We start from the raw sequence: 16388 nt of genomic DNA, 5'->3' as shown, positions 1-16388 counted from the left end.
AAATTGTATGAGTGAAGAAGAGAAGGGGTGTCTGCCAAGGGAAGATTAGATGGAGGGATTCAGGGGGATGGAGGGATGAGATGAGAGGATTAAAATGTAATAGCTATCATTCAGCTCTGCATTCTCTTTATAGCAGTGTTGGATGTGGATCTCTGGAACAGCAACTGATGTAAGAGGAACTTTATCAGGTGCCAGATGAGTTATAGATACAACAGTGACAGAAAAGGAAGCTGAAAAAGTAGTAAACAGAACGGAGGGTGTCACATTTGGACACAAGCAACACGAATGGCAGCTGAGTTACAAGTTAGAGTAAACAGAGTAAATACAGAAGCTCACATCACAAGGTGCAGGTATGACATGCTGACACAGAAACAAAATACATTAGCACTCCATGTACTGGAGAGCTAAAGCTTAGCTTTCCCTGACTCTGCTGTTAGAAGACCAGCAATGTATGACTAAAGGGAAAACATGTCAAAGTTTACAGAGGTAATGTAAAACTTAGATACATTCAGTTTGTTGCAAGAAAGTCGCTAGATTAAATCCCAGAACCTGCTGGGAAAATTTGGGCAGAGGCAGAATATGAAGGGTTAAAATCCTCCAGTTCCTCAGCAGATCACATTGAGCAAAACAAAACCTATACAGCAGCTCCCACGCTAAATACATGGCTGTGAGGCAGACCATTAAGGAAAAAGCAAACATTTCTGTTAAGCATTGTTTTGCATGTTTTTGACTGCTCATGGTACACACCCAGTGCACTCACTTAACTACTGTAGATGTCAGCGTAATAATCACTCAGTCACTCAACAGTCAGCAGACAACTTGCAGGAGCCCTCAGGTATTTAAGCCACTAGAGCTATTCCCAAAAAAGGCGCGACTTCCTTTAAAGTATGTGTGTTAATGATAAACAAGTTTAAAGATGACTTCTTTTTTTTTTTATTTAAGGGGCACAAATTTTGCACATTAAGTTCAGTTTACTTGTCATGAGAAGTATTACTCAGCTTGTAGACACAGTTGTCTTCTGTGACCATGGAGAAAGTTTTCTAAAGTCTGAAAAAATAACCTTGATGACATCATCTAGGATTGGGTTTGAGACTTGTAACAGAAAGCTTCTGATACTAGCTGAAGGTTGGGGTTTGAAAAAGGTCAGCATTTAGGAGGCAGGGAGGGAACTAATGAAAGATGCTATTGAGTTGCATTATGGGAATTGTAGATTGAAATGTGTATTTGGAGCTTGACCCATACTAGAGATTAAAAGTCAGGATATCTCTGCACTTGCTGCTTCAATTTTTTATCCATTATTTTTCAAATCTGTCTCTCAAAAGTCCCCTGACTTTATGGAAGTGCAATACTACATCACAGGAGTACCTGTTTAAGCAAAATGTTAAATAAAGACTGAAGTTGAAGACTATTAGTGCAATTAGAAGTCAACAGGTGCATAATGGAAAAACAGTGTGAGTACTGTGTCATGTCACACCTTATATAAGATCCTGTTTACGGCAGAAAAGTAGGACACATGGCCCAAAGGCATACCCTCAGTGTGATATATGTCAAGGCCTGACAATGACATGTAACAGAGAAAGGTCAGTCCCTCTGTGACAAACGTTTGGGTCAGATCTTCTAACTGAGCTATAGTGCACCGCTGTGGAGAGAGGGGACAAGAAGTATGTGTGAACACTGGACACTGAAACTTCCACAAAACCTTTCTGACACACTTTTGCAACACATTAAATGCACTTAAAGCCCTTAAACAGACACAGGCGCCGGTCAATTGGCTGAAAATCTGTGGATACACCTTATATGTGACCTATTTCTCCAGGGAAAACATTTCAGAACAATCTCAGAATCTTCTCATAACAGAAATAACTCACAGAAGTTGACAGTAATGAAAGTATTCAGCATTTAAAACAGAGGGACTGAGAGTCTATAATTCCCAAACCACTGCCTATCCCCAGCTCTGGCTCCCAAAGCCGCACAAACCTTCCCCACAAATATAGATGGGAAATCACAAGCTCACTGTCTCTGCTCCTCTCATACAGCGGCTCAGCAAAAAAATGTGCCCATCAAAACCATGTGGGGTGTTGAAACAACATTCTCAGGCTGTGGATTTTGATTAGCAAAGGGAATAGTCTGAACTAAGATGGAGTGAGTTTAAACAGGGATAAATTAATTCATAAAATAGGGAAACATTTTTTAATCTTTTGGTTAAAATAAGTTATCTGATTGTTTTCCCACCACCATACCACTTGCTGCAGGATACTATTTTACTCAAAGGTGTCACTTGATTTATGTGTTTTCTTCAAATTCTTCAAATAATAATAGGAAAATGTTAACAATTGTGTCAAATTATTATTTTTTTAGTTTTGGTGAAGTGTAGAAGGGCCCTTCTTTCCAACTTGATGATGTTTGACATCCAACATTCACAATGCTCATCATCTACACCACTATGGGTATACTGATTATAGCCTGGATTGTTTCATCACATTTTTACTTTGACAGTGCTGACACTACTTGCATGACTGTGCCATCGCTGTGGTTTACTGAATCACCACTTCCTCCTCCAGTGATTTCCATTTTAAGTTTCACAACAGGTTCTGCAAATGTCCCTCCCCCCCACGCCATATGTTTTCCTGAGAAATGTCTGAGAAGCTGAAGATTTATGCAAAATTCAACTATGGTTTTGGTATGGTAAAGGGTGAAAAGACAGTACATTATAGGTTGTGTGACAGAGCAGGAATGGTTGTAAGATGTTTAAAAAGCAAAGCACAAGCAGCTCTGCTGACAGCAAAGTTGACAGGTCGATCCCCAGCTTCTCCTGTCCAAATGTAAAAGTGCCGTTGGAGTGTTAGCGTGTGAGTGGATGAATGAGAGGCAAATTGTAAAGTCCTTTGACTGATAAGATAGAGAAGTGCTATATGGGGGCGAGGGGGGCCTCTGGCCATATGAATCTGTACCTTTTTCATAAGATTTTTTCTTTTTGCTAATTTGTGCTTATTGGGTTTTTGATATACACTCCAGATATTACACATATTTCTCTTCATGGGATAAGAAAGATCTTTGCTCCTCACCATGGGTGCCTGGTTATGTTTTAAAATGGGGGAGCAAACTTGGAAAGATAAATAATGTGTGAAAAGTGTCAGTTATGTAAGTCTCACAGTCAATGCGTGACAGTTGGCAGCTCTGTTTTAATCAGAAACAGTGGTGCTTTGAGCTAAATGCTAACGTCAGCATGCTAACATGCTCACAATGACAATACTAAGAATGTTTACAATGTTAACCATCTTAGTTTAGCTTGTTAGCATTCCAGCATTTACTAAGTAGCACTGCACACAAAGCACAGGTGGGGCTGATGGGACAGTAATTAGTTTAATCATGAACGGACTGACATTTCCTGTCGTAGAGAAACGCTGTTAAATAAATGCTTTTTCTTTTTTTGTTATTTAAGTCTCTACAATATCTAAAAGTTGGCTTAAATTCTTTTAACTGTTATAATGTGAACTTGTCTGAATTTTTTGCATGAATCATAAAATATGTGACACTACATTGGTCTCAAAATAAATGCTTACAATAGACAGTATTTAACAATTAAGCTATAGAGACAAGAGAAATCCGCTTATTTAAAAATAATTGAACAGACATCTATAGCTGTGCACACTTTCCATTTTCTGTTTGTTCTTAATAGATGGCATCAGCTGGCGACAGTCGTAAAGCAAAGTTCCCAGTGGGAAAAACCTTTGAGCCCATAAATAGAGAAAAAAACAACATTAGAGACCACAGATAAGCAGCTTTTCTGTAAATCCTAATGAAAACGGAGCCACAGGGAGATAGAAAAATCAGAGTGAGATTAGGAGGCAGAACATGGCGTCCTACATCACTGACCTGACAGGCTAAAGGGCTGATATAGAAGACCTAACTGCTGTAGGAAAACTAGAAACTACAACTTTACAATTGTCAGGTAAACGTATATGGCACATTTTCTGGGCAGGTCTCCTATGGATCATAAAAGTGATTCAAAAACAAGATAAACATTCACATATATTGAAAAATATATTTATTAAAAGGGCTTCTAATGACTAAAAGTGTATTATTTGAAGAATAGAGTCTGTGATGTTGCAGTAGATAAAAACGGATGCAGCTGATTGTGCTGCAGGGCGGGGGTGTCTGGGATCTGAGAGACACTGTGTTCTCTGCAGTCTGCACATTGGATGCCAGTCACAACAGCGGATCCCCGGGCAGGGGCCACCCAGAGTGAACCTCCATCCAACGCATGCGCCACTGGGGCACGTGCACCCTGCCGTCTCCTCACTCTGCCAGTGATGCTCCTATGTGACCTCCTATGTACTTGTGGTCTGCGCACAGAAACAGGATGTGATCTGCTTGTGCTCGGGCATTTTGTGTGTTTAATAAATGTCTCGAAGAAGTCTGAGCATAGCAGAGACTTAAATTATTCATCATGTGTGCCTCTTAATGATTGCAATATCCTGTGTACACTTGTATCAAATACAAGATGTCAATATGGCTCTAGTGAGAGTTATTATGTACTCATTCGTGCACTGTTTCTACTTTTCACCAGCCTGCTTCTGAAAGATTCATAAGAAATAACAAGAAAGCAAAGACTTTATTTAATTGTATTTATTGAACATAAAACAGCAACAAAACATAAAACATGTGCATAGGTGGAAGATGATGCCTTGTGAGGCTCAACGACTTCATCCCCCATAAATTGGGGTGCAACAGCACTTTTTGACAGAAAATAATGCTACTTCATAAGCTCATCCATTTTATATTTATTACCTGTCTAGGATAAGGTCATTTCATACATACAGGAACAACAAAATCTCCTACTGCCATACAACAAAAGGTCTTTCCATGCATGCACAAGTTGAGTATATTTATCGTATTTGTTCTTCTGAGAGATTGTGAACTCAGTGACTGGATAATTCAAGGTGACAGTCATCTGAGAATGAGCTTCACAGTCCTGTTTGCGTTTCTTGTTCACACCTGCAACTCAATTCCATTCATTCCTGAATAATTGTTTTTTTTTTTTTCAAAGAGCTTCAGCCGTCACAAACACCTACAAAGTCATGTCATCTATAAAGCTTCACTTGACTTTGACTATTAAGGCTCTCTGAATGCCTGAGTTTTGTGAAAATCAGTTAAAATGAAGACAATGGAGCCCCGATCTCTGCCCCAAATAATGATCCTCCCATCCACATTCCCCACCAATGACCTTATCCCCATCCTTTTGTCTCTGTGGTTCATATTCAGGCCGAGTTTGGTGACGCATCACCGGTCGGCCAATGGGCGGTCTTCGTTAAGGGTTGTGTCCTGAGCTAGCATCACTGAGACGCCAAAGTGATGTTTTTACCCAGTGATGTGTGAGGTGGATGCGAGGGGGAGGAGCTTGTGGCGTGGGCAGAGGGGCACGTGGCGCCCAACGAGGTCTCAGCTTGTCACAGGGCATCACATCAGACAGCGAGCAGGCATGCGCACTTTCTAAACTCCCTGCCCTGTGACACCAAGGGAGGACATGCAGAAACGCAGACACAAATCTGCCTCAAACCTGTCGGTGCAGCTTCAGAAGATGGGACTCAAGTGCCAAAACATCTGGCCAACATGCCACACTTATATGTTCCCTAAATAACAGAGATACCTAGATCTACAACAGTATGAGGAATGTTCCATGAATCTTCTGTGAGGTGGTGAAAAATGGCTGCTATGTTATAACTATTATCGGTCCAAAACCGCATATTAGTTCTTCTGGCTAACGTCTATAGAGAGATAACTTTAAGGCAAGCAAGTAAATATTCACAAGGCAGCCAACAGAAATCATCCCTGATCTGTTCCAACATCCTATTTCCTTCAGAGTTTTAGAGCTTCAACTCCTCATTATTAATTTTTAACCACTTCAAGGTCTTTCATGAGGAGCATTTTGGTTGCCCTTATAAATCTTCAACACATGTTTCATCTTTATTTTTTTTCCTCAAAGCACACAGACTCCATAATCCAAGCTCCAGTATAGCAGACAACATGCTGACAGATAACGATGTCCAGCCAATGCTTTTAGAACTTAAAAGCATCGGTTGTCTAGGATGAGCATGTTCTCCTCACACCTCAACTTTCATTCTACGCAACTCTTTTGCCATCAGAAACAGCCACTTATACTTAAATGCATTACATACACAACCACATTTTTGCTTATTAAATTTGGGCTCACATGTGCAGAGAGCACACTGGCAAACTGAAGAAAAAAAAAACTCCCTTAAAAGACATAACGTGTGCAAGAGCCTGACCGCTTCCTGTTGCATGCAGATGACGCCACAATTCTCTGATACAGGAAATACTGTAGCTCTGCAGCACGAGCTTACAGTGCCAACCTAAGGACTGCTCAGACTCAACTCAGTGATTGCTTGAATTTGCAGAGAAACTGAGTTATGAACTAATCTGGAGTTAGCTTTCAATGTTTCAAACAATACTACTAAACATCCACTGTACATCTCTTTCAAAATATTCACAGCTTTATTAAATCATTACAAAACAAAGTAATACATTCATTCATCAATAAAAACAAGAGACTCATGAATTTTGCTTTGATTAAAAGTCTGCACACCCATGCAATGTTCAGTAAAGTTAAATGTTTGCATTAACATGTAGTAGATACTGCAGGAAGGGTTCTTATCAAGGTAGCCACACATCTTATTATCTTATAACATGTCTTCATTGATTAAAACAGTGTGAAATCACAGAAAAGAAAACACCATTTAAAAAAAAAAAAAAAAAAGTAGTGAGTAGTTGTAAGTCCCTTTGCAAATCTATTGTAGTATTTAAAATGTTTCTGCAGTATTGTGCAAATATTCAATGAATCTCTGACACCTGACAGATACATTTCACAAGTATATATATTGACAGTTTCTTAGTACAGCTCCCTGTCTGTTCACAAGGCTCTGCAAGGTTTTCCCACTGAAGGACAAAATACAGAGAACCTAAAAAGGGTTGAGCCAAACTTTCTTGCTATTTAGCCGTGTTTTGGGTCTGCCATCACTTCGTTACAAGGTACATCTCAATTGCAGACAACCTTCCCTTAAAAAGGCATTACTGTTCACATAATTTAACCCTATTTGGACAAGATTTGAGCACTGGCAAAATTCACAGTTTTCACAGGAGGTCCCCCATCCCCCCCCTCTTTTCTTTAAGCTCAGAACAGTATTGGCGGCATCTTGCAAGCATGTACCTTTGTAACGACTAATGGTCAGACCCAGTTGGCAGTCAGCTGGTTTTGATCACCCACCCAAACCAGTCCATAAACCCAGTCCTGTCCATGACTCCAAGTGAGCCATCCCCAAAAATCCCTCAAGGTCCTTACAACAGAAAGTGTAGAAAACACTGGCAGCAGCCCTGAAATCTCTGTGCATGTTGAGTGAGGGATCCCAGAAATTCAGTGTCTGAGTGTGACTATGACTGTGAGGTGAGAAAAGTGCGGTCCTGGAAGACACTGCCATGTCTCTGTTTCTCCATCCTCGCTCCACCTCCTTCACTTCTCAATGGCTCATCCATCAACTCCAAGATCAGAGTGGTCAAGTCTCTTCAGGGTGCAGGCTGGGCCTGAACCTTCTCCGTCATCTGTTTGGCACTGTAGTAGGACAAACTCAGGCCCATGATGGCCAGCATCATGGCTATCTGGTTGATGGTACGGTCTTGTGGTTGAGTCTGCACCTCACCAGCTACTTGCCTCTGCAGAGACAAAAAACAAACAGGACAAATGGTCAGAGGTCAGCCAACAGTGGAAACAATGCACCATTCAGAACATGTTTGTCTTGTCATAAAAGATACTAAAGCCTGATTGGCTAAATCTTAAAAAAAAAAAAAAAAGAAGCAAACATTCAACAAATATTTTGTCCTAGGAGGCTTCTGCCTTAAAATAAATCTGCAACTTAAGTTCCCCAGCCTTCTGCCATGTGACCTAACTTTTGGCAAGAACAGTGATTAAACATTTAGAGGGGGAGAGCTTTTAGCAGAGCAGGAACACAAAGTTCTCTGCACACGGTAGAGAATAAGGTTTTGTATTTTTTAGGGCAACTGCCTACATTAGATCAGAAAGCCTGTGTGGTTTCTAAATTTACACCTCCTCCTTGCTCTCTATGACCCCTCTGAGATAGGAATGTCAGCATTTTCACAGCTCAGGCATCTAGCATACCCCCTCCGTTTGAAAGTACAAACACACACTACATCAGTCAAGACACCGCTACTGGTGATACTGGTTGTACGGACTCCACTTCTTAGCAAAATGCTAGTGGAGCCCAATGGAAACATGATTAGCACTGATGTTTACAGAGACAAATGGAAGTTTTTAGATCATGAAAGGTTTTGTTTGAACACTGAATGATCATTGTCTTAATTTATAGATATTGGGGTCAAAGAGGAAAACATTTTCTGAAAACCTAAATTCTGAAACTGGTTGTTTTAACATTTTGTCTGTCTACAAGTGGTTGAACTGAACTGATTTCATGGGGAAACGTTATCGTGGAGCACAAAATGTCAAATGTACAATAAAATTTTTAAAAAAATCAGAACAAGATGTCGAAATTGTGCTACTTGTCCTTATGTGAAGAATTTAAAAATCACACTGAAAAGTAGCCCTTGGATAGTGGAAACGCCATTATAACTACTCAGCATTAACAACGCAAATTTGCCGTCATGCAAGTGTGTCAAGTGTTATGTAACAGCCATTCACTTTTCTCCGGTCTGTTAAGCTTTTGAGTCAGTGTAAAACCATACAATGAGACAGCCATTGTCGTCAAATTAGTGTAAATATGTGAACAAAAACTTTACACAATGGCCGAGACATATGGAGGGTCACTACTGACGAGTGGATTATGATGACTGCGGAGGAACAAAAGAAACACAGGAAATGATTTCACAATGATTAGCGTCGCCCCTAATTATATGACAGGTTTTGACATCAAAGCGGATTGTGGGCCACAGAACAGCCCGGTGCCCCTCGTCTGAATGCAGCTCAGATTAGAAGTACAGTAGATGCTTGTCTGAGCAAAGGATAAAGACGACACTGACGGACAAGCTGACGGCTAAAACCTTGTTTGCTAAATACAGCAAAAAATTTGAAAGTGAGGCCCGTGAAGCTTTTCTGAGAATTTATAGATTCACAGATGGTTTGGTGGGTGTTGAAGATTAGTGATATTTTGTGTCACTCACTATCCTTATTAGAAACAACCATCATTTGTACTCTGAAATTAAGAGTATTTCAATGTTCATTTTGTAAACTGTGGTGAAACTGTGCATACCTGGAGGAGGCGGAAATATCCAGGGGTCAGTCTGCCCAGTCTGATGATCATGTCTGCTGATGTGGTGTGAGGTGGGTCACAACGGAGGGAAGAGCTGGGATGGCTCTCAAGATCTGCAAAGAGAATGAGGAGAATATGGTCAGCCTCAATCCAACAGGAAACAGTAACCGAGGACAAAGTGACAAACTGAAATACAGTTGGAAAACTAAGATATCTAACAAAACTAAAAGAGGTCTGTACAAGTAAATTAAAAGTTTCTAGTCCGGTCTTGATGGAAACAAATCCAGGCATTAAAAAAAAAAAAAATTTAATAGGAGCCTCGGATACAATTGACTTTTCCAGTCAAACTATCAATACGTTTTATTAAATGTACGGCTGCCAAAAAAGGAAGAGAACACTGCTCTTGCAAATAAACTAGAACCATCTGATCCATGCATGAGGAAGGAACATCTCTTGCCTCAGGCCAGGGCACAAAACTTTACTGTGGACAGATTCAATATGATCGACATGCAGAGAATTATCCAATATATATAAGTGCCCATATCAGATGTTTCACATCTGGAATTATTTCAGATCTGACCTACTTGATACAATTTCTCTTCATTCCACAGTTTCTACCGGGATGCCTTCAAAAGCCCGCTATAATCAAATTATCATGTTTGAACCAGATCTCGAGCAGAGCAACAGTGCTTCTATTCATGCTGCGTCATGAACTGAAGAGGCAAAGAATAAAGAACAATTAGATTTATTCACTTATGGGTAATTCCATATTCAATTTATGAAGAAAGTGGTGTTTTATTTAATCGTTGGACACCAACTGTTGACCAAATAAAAGCACATGGAGGAATGGACTGTCCATTGAACCATGACTTTAGAACATAAAGTACCCAACAGGCAGAAGCCAAGATTTAGCTTTAAAAAAAAAAAAAAAAAAAAATTCTACAAACAGGATCGTGTTTAGTGGTGCAGGGATGGGAGAAAGGCAAGATATGAGGTCATCTTAACAAGCATCCCAGCAAGACTAGATGAAGACACAAACGCACCAAGTGTTAGCTTCAGTAACGACCACCAGGGAGGTCATTTTCAGCTGGGATTTGACCATCACACCTGAGATCAAGGCGCGCAGGGAAGGTGAGGAGGAGGAGGATTGTGGGCAAGGTAAGACATATGTGAAGCATTAACGTGCCGACCTGATTGGAGTTACACCCCCTTGCGAAAAGAATAAATGCAATCCAAGCTTAAAAAAAGTTGTTCCTGTGTAGAAGGTCTTGTTGATGAAAACCCAAACAGCTTGGGATTTCTCACCTTCTAGGAGCTCTCTGATGGCAAATAATAATAAAAAAAAAAGTCCAGTCCAAATTCCAGCAGGACCTTCTACTTCCAAGCCACGCTGACAGATGCCAAACAGAGTGATGAACTTGAACTACTGAGAGAGCTAATGCACTGTGCTCCGCCTTTTATACAGCCCCGTTCTCACCCAACCAGATCTGCGGGCTTCCCTACAATACACACCCACTCTCAAACACACACATACACACCGCCGCTGTCGAAGTGCATTACTCTCAGTGGGCTGCTTTCCCAAAACACACCCCTACCCACCTCTCTTTCTGAAACTAGAAAAACCCTGTGTGAGCTGTCGGATATGATTGACTCATTTAGTAAACACCGGGGAGTAATACAGACAAAACGAAAGGAGTGTGACGGTGTGTTCTTAACAGAACATGCATGTCAAAGTGTAGTATTTCATAACCGGCTTGAAGTCCATTTAAAGCTCAAACTGAGCCAGAAATTAAATGTCAGAGCTCAGGATTGTCCATCCTGAACATGACAAACCTCCCGACCAGAAGCTTGGTACAATGAGTTCCTCATTTATTTATGTGTGTTCTGTTGCTCTAATGATTTGTCTGTGTTATATAATCCTTTTCCATTTCACTGAACAAATAGTTGCAGTTTCTCTCCATGGATCTTTCAGTGGTTGAGACAGCTAATGTTTACATCATGCAATGTGAATTTTGGGAGTTTTGACAAACATGGCAGCCACTGGACCTGAAATTATTTCTTAGTTGAAGTAGCGCGACTGAATACATCATCACACAAGGTGCTATCAGGACATTTGGATTTGAATAGCTAAATATGCACACGCAAATGTGAGTTTCACTGTGAACACACACCAAGAGGCTTTGGCTCAAAATCAAAAGTTTGGCTCAAAATTGTGTCAGATCCACCCCAACAGTCAGTTACCTCGAGACTCTCACTTTATTGGAGAAACAGGAACCAGAGAGAAGATTTAACCTGCATTTCTGCTTTTGTAAAGTTGTGCATAAGGAGAAAAAGAGAAATGCATTATTGTGGTTACCTGAGGCTCCTTTAATAAACATTTTCCAGTGATCAATTGGCAAAGTGGATGGATTTCTAATAGGTCAGATACCTGCAATGTGACACGCTGCAAGCGACCGTGATCAGAATTAACGATGTGGCCACGTTGCCGTATGACAGAGACAGTAAAGGGAATGATGTTGGCTTCATCTACACTGCAATAAAACGCTTTCAGTTCTCTCACCTTCTGTGTTTTTTGCTCACAAACCAAAGTTGAACAAAACAACTTGAATGTTGTGTAATGTACGAGCTGCTGTCATTTAAATATTCTAGACGACAACGATTAGTCGATCGACAGAAACTTAATCGCCAAATATTTTGATAACTGATTAATTGTTTTGAGTCATTTTTTTAAAGACAAAATGCCAAAATTCTTTTGTTCTGGCTTCCAAAGTGTGAATATTTTCTGGTTTCTTTAGTCAGTAAACCAAATATCTTTGGATTGTGGACTGTCGGACGGGATAAAACAAGATATTTTAGTTTACATCTTGGGCTTTGGGAAACAGTGATTGACATTTCTCATCATTTTCTGACATTTTATAGACAAAGCAACTAGTCGATTAATCAAGAAAATAATTGACAGATCTAAATGTAATGTAAATAATCGTTAGTTGCCGTAAAATATTGGTTTTAGTGTTATAACAACCTACAGTTTCAGTAATTAAGTTCTTAGATAAACGATGGAGGAATAATAATAAAAAAACATCTTGCAGCTGTTGCATTGCAAGATACAAAACATCTCTCTCGTGTCACCTTCCTTTGCCAATTAGTTGACTGCGTAGATACTACAGATAGTGTGAATGCTTTGGCTTTGTTTGCAAACAGAGCCTTCACACACACACACACACCTCAGGTATCACCTGCTTGTAATGGAAACAGTGATCTTGTCGTTACACAAAAGCGTGCAGTGCTGTGCTTCAGGAAAAACTGGACGATACAGCGGTCACTTTGGATTTTCTGTCCAGCCATGATGGCCATCACTGGTGAAAGTGCCGAGTTCATATATTACATTTCTGTAAAAATCCACAATACAGACCAGCAAAACAGACGGATGTAGTTTTTAAAAGTAAATGATGTTCAATATCAAAAAGGACTGAAACTGAGCTGGTTAATATTCATCATACCAGCATATTCTCAGCTGTAGTTCAAAGATGTGTGTAAAAGGAGGAGTATCACATGTCATTAGTCAGATGGTAACAACTTCTGAATGTATTAAATGCTTATTGGCAGCTGACTCAATAGTTGAGTATTTTAGGAGTGGTTCATTTCATGCTTTGGCATGAGTCCAGGTGAATCACCTGTGAAATAATCAGGTTTATCTGAGGCGTAACATAAACACAAGAGGGTGTTCCCTGTTTGTGCATCACTCATGGCCACATTTCAAAAGACCAGCTGATGATTAAAGGCTCAGCAAGTGACCCTGTGGTTGCCAATACTGACAGAAAAAGAGACGGACTCTGATTACCCATATAAGACTGATTTTCAGTTACACAAAGCTGCTCTGAATCTGACTTGTGGAGGAAAAAAAAACTGCAGTAAAGGCAGAAAATTGTCTCATCTTTCCATCAGGAGAGGCTGAGCAGAATGCTGAGAAAACACAAAGAAGGGTGGGCCTGAATTCACTTCAGTTTTTTTTTTGTACAATCTCCCTGAGGGAGATGATGGGTGTCATTATGGTCATACTTGTGATGGGCACGTAAACATTTACAGGGTACACTGTGTACTTTACTCGAATCAGCCAATGAAATCCCATCAGTATTCCTTTCTTCCTCTCTTGGTCCCGCCTTCTCATGTCACTTTACTGCTCACGGCAGCCAATCCACCCAGAGCAGGGGTTCTCCTGTGAGTGAGCGCGGACAATAACCACGTGAAAGACGGAGGCATCAGCGGTTGATGCAGAATTATCGACGGAGTAAAAACCTTCTCCCAGGCAACAGCGGCTCACGATTACATCATCATTGACCCGATTGTATAGTTGTGCAATTGCTGTCTGGGCATCCTCCACATTCATGATCATGGCATGTACATGACTGTTACCATGGTTTCTCTGTGTCACCAGGGTGGACTCGCAGCGCTACAGGCTCAAGCTCTTGCTGTGACTGGAAACCACAGAACGATGCATGTCTGTGGGCTTTCAAATTAATCTTAGAACTTCCAAACCCAAGTCCATTGTTTTAAACACACATTTGTGTGACCAAGCCCTGTCCACACCCACAAAACTTCTACTGTTGATACTTAGATATAAAGAGAGCAGCAAGTCATGCTGAATTCTTTAGAAATGTGCACAAAAGACATTTTTCCATATGGTACAGCCATGTAAAAATGTATCTTGGGGTTGAATATCACTTATTAGAAGCTACAGTGCAGAGTGGAAACAAGTATATAATATTATATACACGTTTTTGGTGTATACAATGAGTTTAAAAAAGTGTTTTAGGGGAATGTCAGAGTTGTAGGGATTAATACGAACACCCAGAGGCAACAAAAAAATGTGATGTCCCGTCGAGATACCACGTTAAATGTTGTTTTCCCAAATAAGTTACACGTAAGCAGTCAAGAGCCGATGATTCTCCATTTTACAGCATGTTTTATGCATGTGTGTGTATGCACGTGTGCGGTAAACCACTTGAAATTATTTTTTCCATGGGTAGCAGATGTACCTAAGGTGTACATAACAATGAAACACAAGACGCGGCCTCCATTTTGGGGCCCCGGCTGTGAAGGAGCCAACATGGCAGACCCACAGAAACAGGCTGGGGAAAGTTGGATTTGGAGTAGTTACACAATGAAGCTTTGTGAATTAAATTAGCCGGACCATATGCTTCTTAATACGCAGAAAAGTAGCAGTGTTTGCCCACCTACTGTTAAGCCATCTACTAAGCTGACGCATGAGTGTAAATCCAATCAAACATGGAAAGTAACCCAACAAGTTGAGACTCTAAATCCAATCTGAGATATCCAAAAATACAACAATTGACTTAACAGTTCAAGCAAAAAAAAACAACAAAAAAGAAGCAGAAATGCAACCATTTTTGGCTTTATGCGTCATGCGAAATGCCTTTGTGAAATTGATTTAAACTGGTTTAAATGTCAAAAATGTCCCAAATCTCCATCCTCATTACGGATAAGAAATTTAAATTTAATCCACAGTAAATTATACATTTTCACTCCAAACTAGCTGCACTGCTAATAGCAAACCCTACAAGGGAGGAGGGAGGGGTGGCAACTGTTTTCCAGTCTCTATACTGTCAGGGTACAAAATGTACAGATGACATGTCATGAACACTTAGGCTCAACATAAAAAGGTCAGGTCAGATAAGCAGTGACACAGAAAAAATAAAGCATTTTAAAAGATATAAACACATTTAATATTTTAATATTTGTAGGATTTTTGGATGCAAAAAGCAACAAAGCAAAAAGAGGGTTTTAAGGAGTTAAGTTCACACTTGCGATTGTCAGAGTGTGAACCCCCATTAAAGATGATGAAATGATTAAACTTGTACAAAGAAAGTGTTGATCACTAGACATTATTATTCTTACAACTCTATCTAATGAAGGTCCACATGATCTGCAGATGAAAACCCATCTACTTCCCAAATGGATAACTTGGATAAAATGCATCTCCAGTACATTTCTAATTATTTAACTTTTTTAATTTAGTCCCAATACATCACTGAGCTGCATGATATGCCAGCTCAGTACTGTATTGCTTACTTTTGCACATATCAAACCAGATTATCTAATTAATCAAACTTTTTTTTTAGAGATGCTTTGCCCTTTAAATTCTCCGAAGCCTCATGACCCTCTCGTTTACCTGATCCTCATTTGATCTCATGATTTACTTTTATTTTGGACGAGAAACCTTTCCATGCAACACTTTTACAAGTTTAAATGTCTGCAAGACCAAAAAAACGAGTGATATCTCCCCAAATCAGCAGTAAAAAAAAAAGGAAAAAAAACGCCTTCACACTTTCTTTAAAGGGCGATATCCTGTATGTGTGAACACGTGGTGTTTACGTTTTAAATGAGAGTAAAACTGACAAACAAACCATATCAACTTTTTTAACCAAAGAGACAAAAGGCTTTTCTTTTTCAATCGGGCGCTTAAAACTGTTGCAAAAAACCAGTTGAAGACGCTTAATCCTCAACTTTCACATTTTTACTTTTAACTTTTTCTTTTTTTTTTTCTTGCAAAAAGTGAAAAGCTGTATTCTTACCTGTAATTGCACTGGGTTTCGGGACAGTTTTGGGGGACGGACAGCCTGCCCTGCGTTAGGATGGATAGTACACAGTGTTCACGCTGTAGTCTTTATATAGGAGGACATGTTCTATATGGAAGGGGGTGGGGCACTAGGAGCCATGCAGCACACACAAGGCACACCAGTCTGCATGTGAATTACACACGACCCCCACATATGAGCGAAGTGAGCTCGTCCACTCTTTGTTCTCACGTGATAAAACGTGCTGGAACATTTTGTCTTTTTCATTCATAGGTGCTGTAATATATCTATCATGAAATACCACAACATACCTGTACATGTCATGTGTTGTATGTTATATATATGTTTAGGTTTATGGCTTGAATGAAATGGGGGTGGGGGCATTTTTCAATGAACAGGCTAATGAGATAAATGAAGGCAGTCGTGGAAAACTATAAAAACCTACAGTTTGGTTGCTCATTGGGGGGGAAAAGTAGCTTGGATGTGTTTGGCGTTA

General features: G+C 40.0%; 1 long non-coding RNA gene across 1 annotated transcript; it reads right to left on the bottom strand.

Annotated features, from left to right (window-relative positions):
• Positions 1-6493: 6493 nt before the first annotated feature.
• On the bottom strand, positions 6494-16035 carry LOC121905732. The gene is made up of 3 exons (XR_006098458.1): positions 15890-16035; positions 9297-9409; positions 6494-7728 (listed from the first exon to the last, which is right to left on the bottom strand). It is a non-coding gene; the product is annotated as an uncharacterized LOC121905732 (long non-coding RNA).
• Between the last annotated feature and the right edge of the window lie 353 nt (positions 16036-16388).

The sequence above is a fragment of the Thunnus maccoyii genome, chromosome 10, assembly GCF_910596095.1.
Source record: "Thunnus maccoyii chromosome 10, fThuMac1.1, whole genome shotgun sequence".
Lineage (NCBI taxonomy): Eukaryota > Metazoa > Chordata > Actinopteri > Scombriformes > Scombridae > Thunnus > Thunnus maccoyii.
The sequence above is the reverse complement of the archived record's forward strand: the minus strand, read 5'-3'. Positions and strand labels throughout refer to the sequence as shown.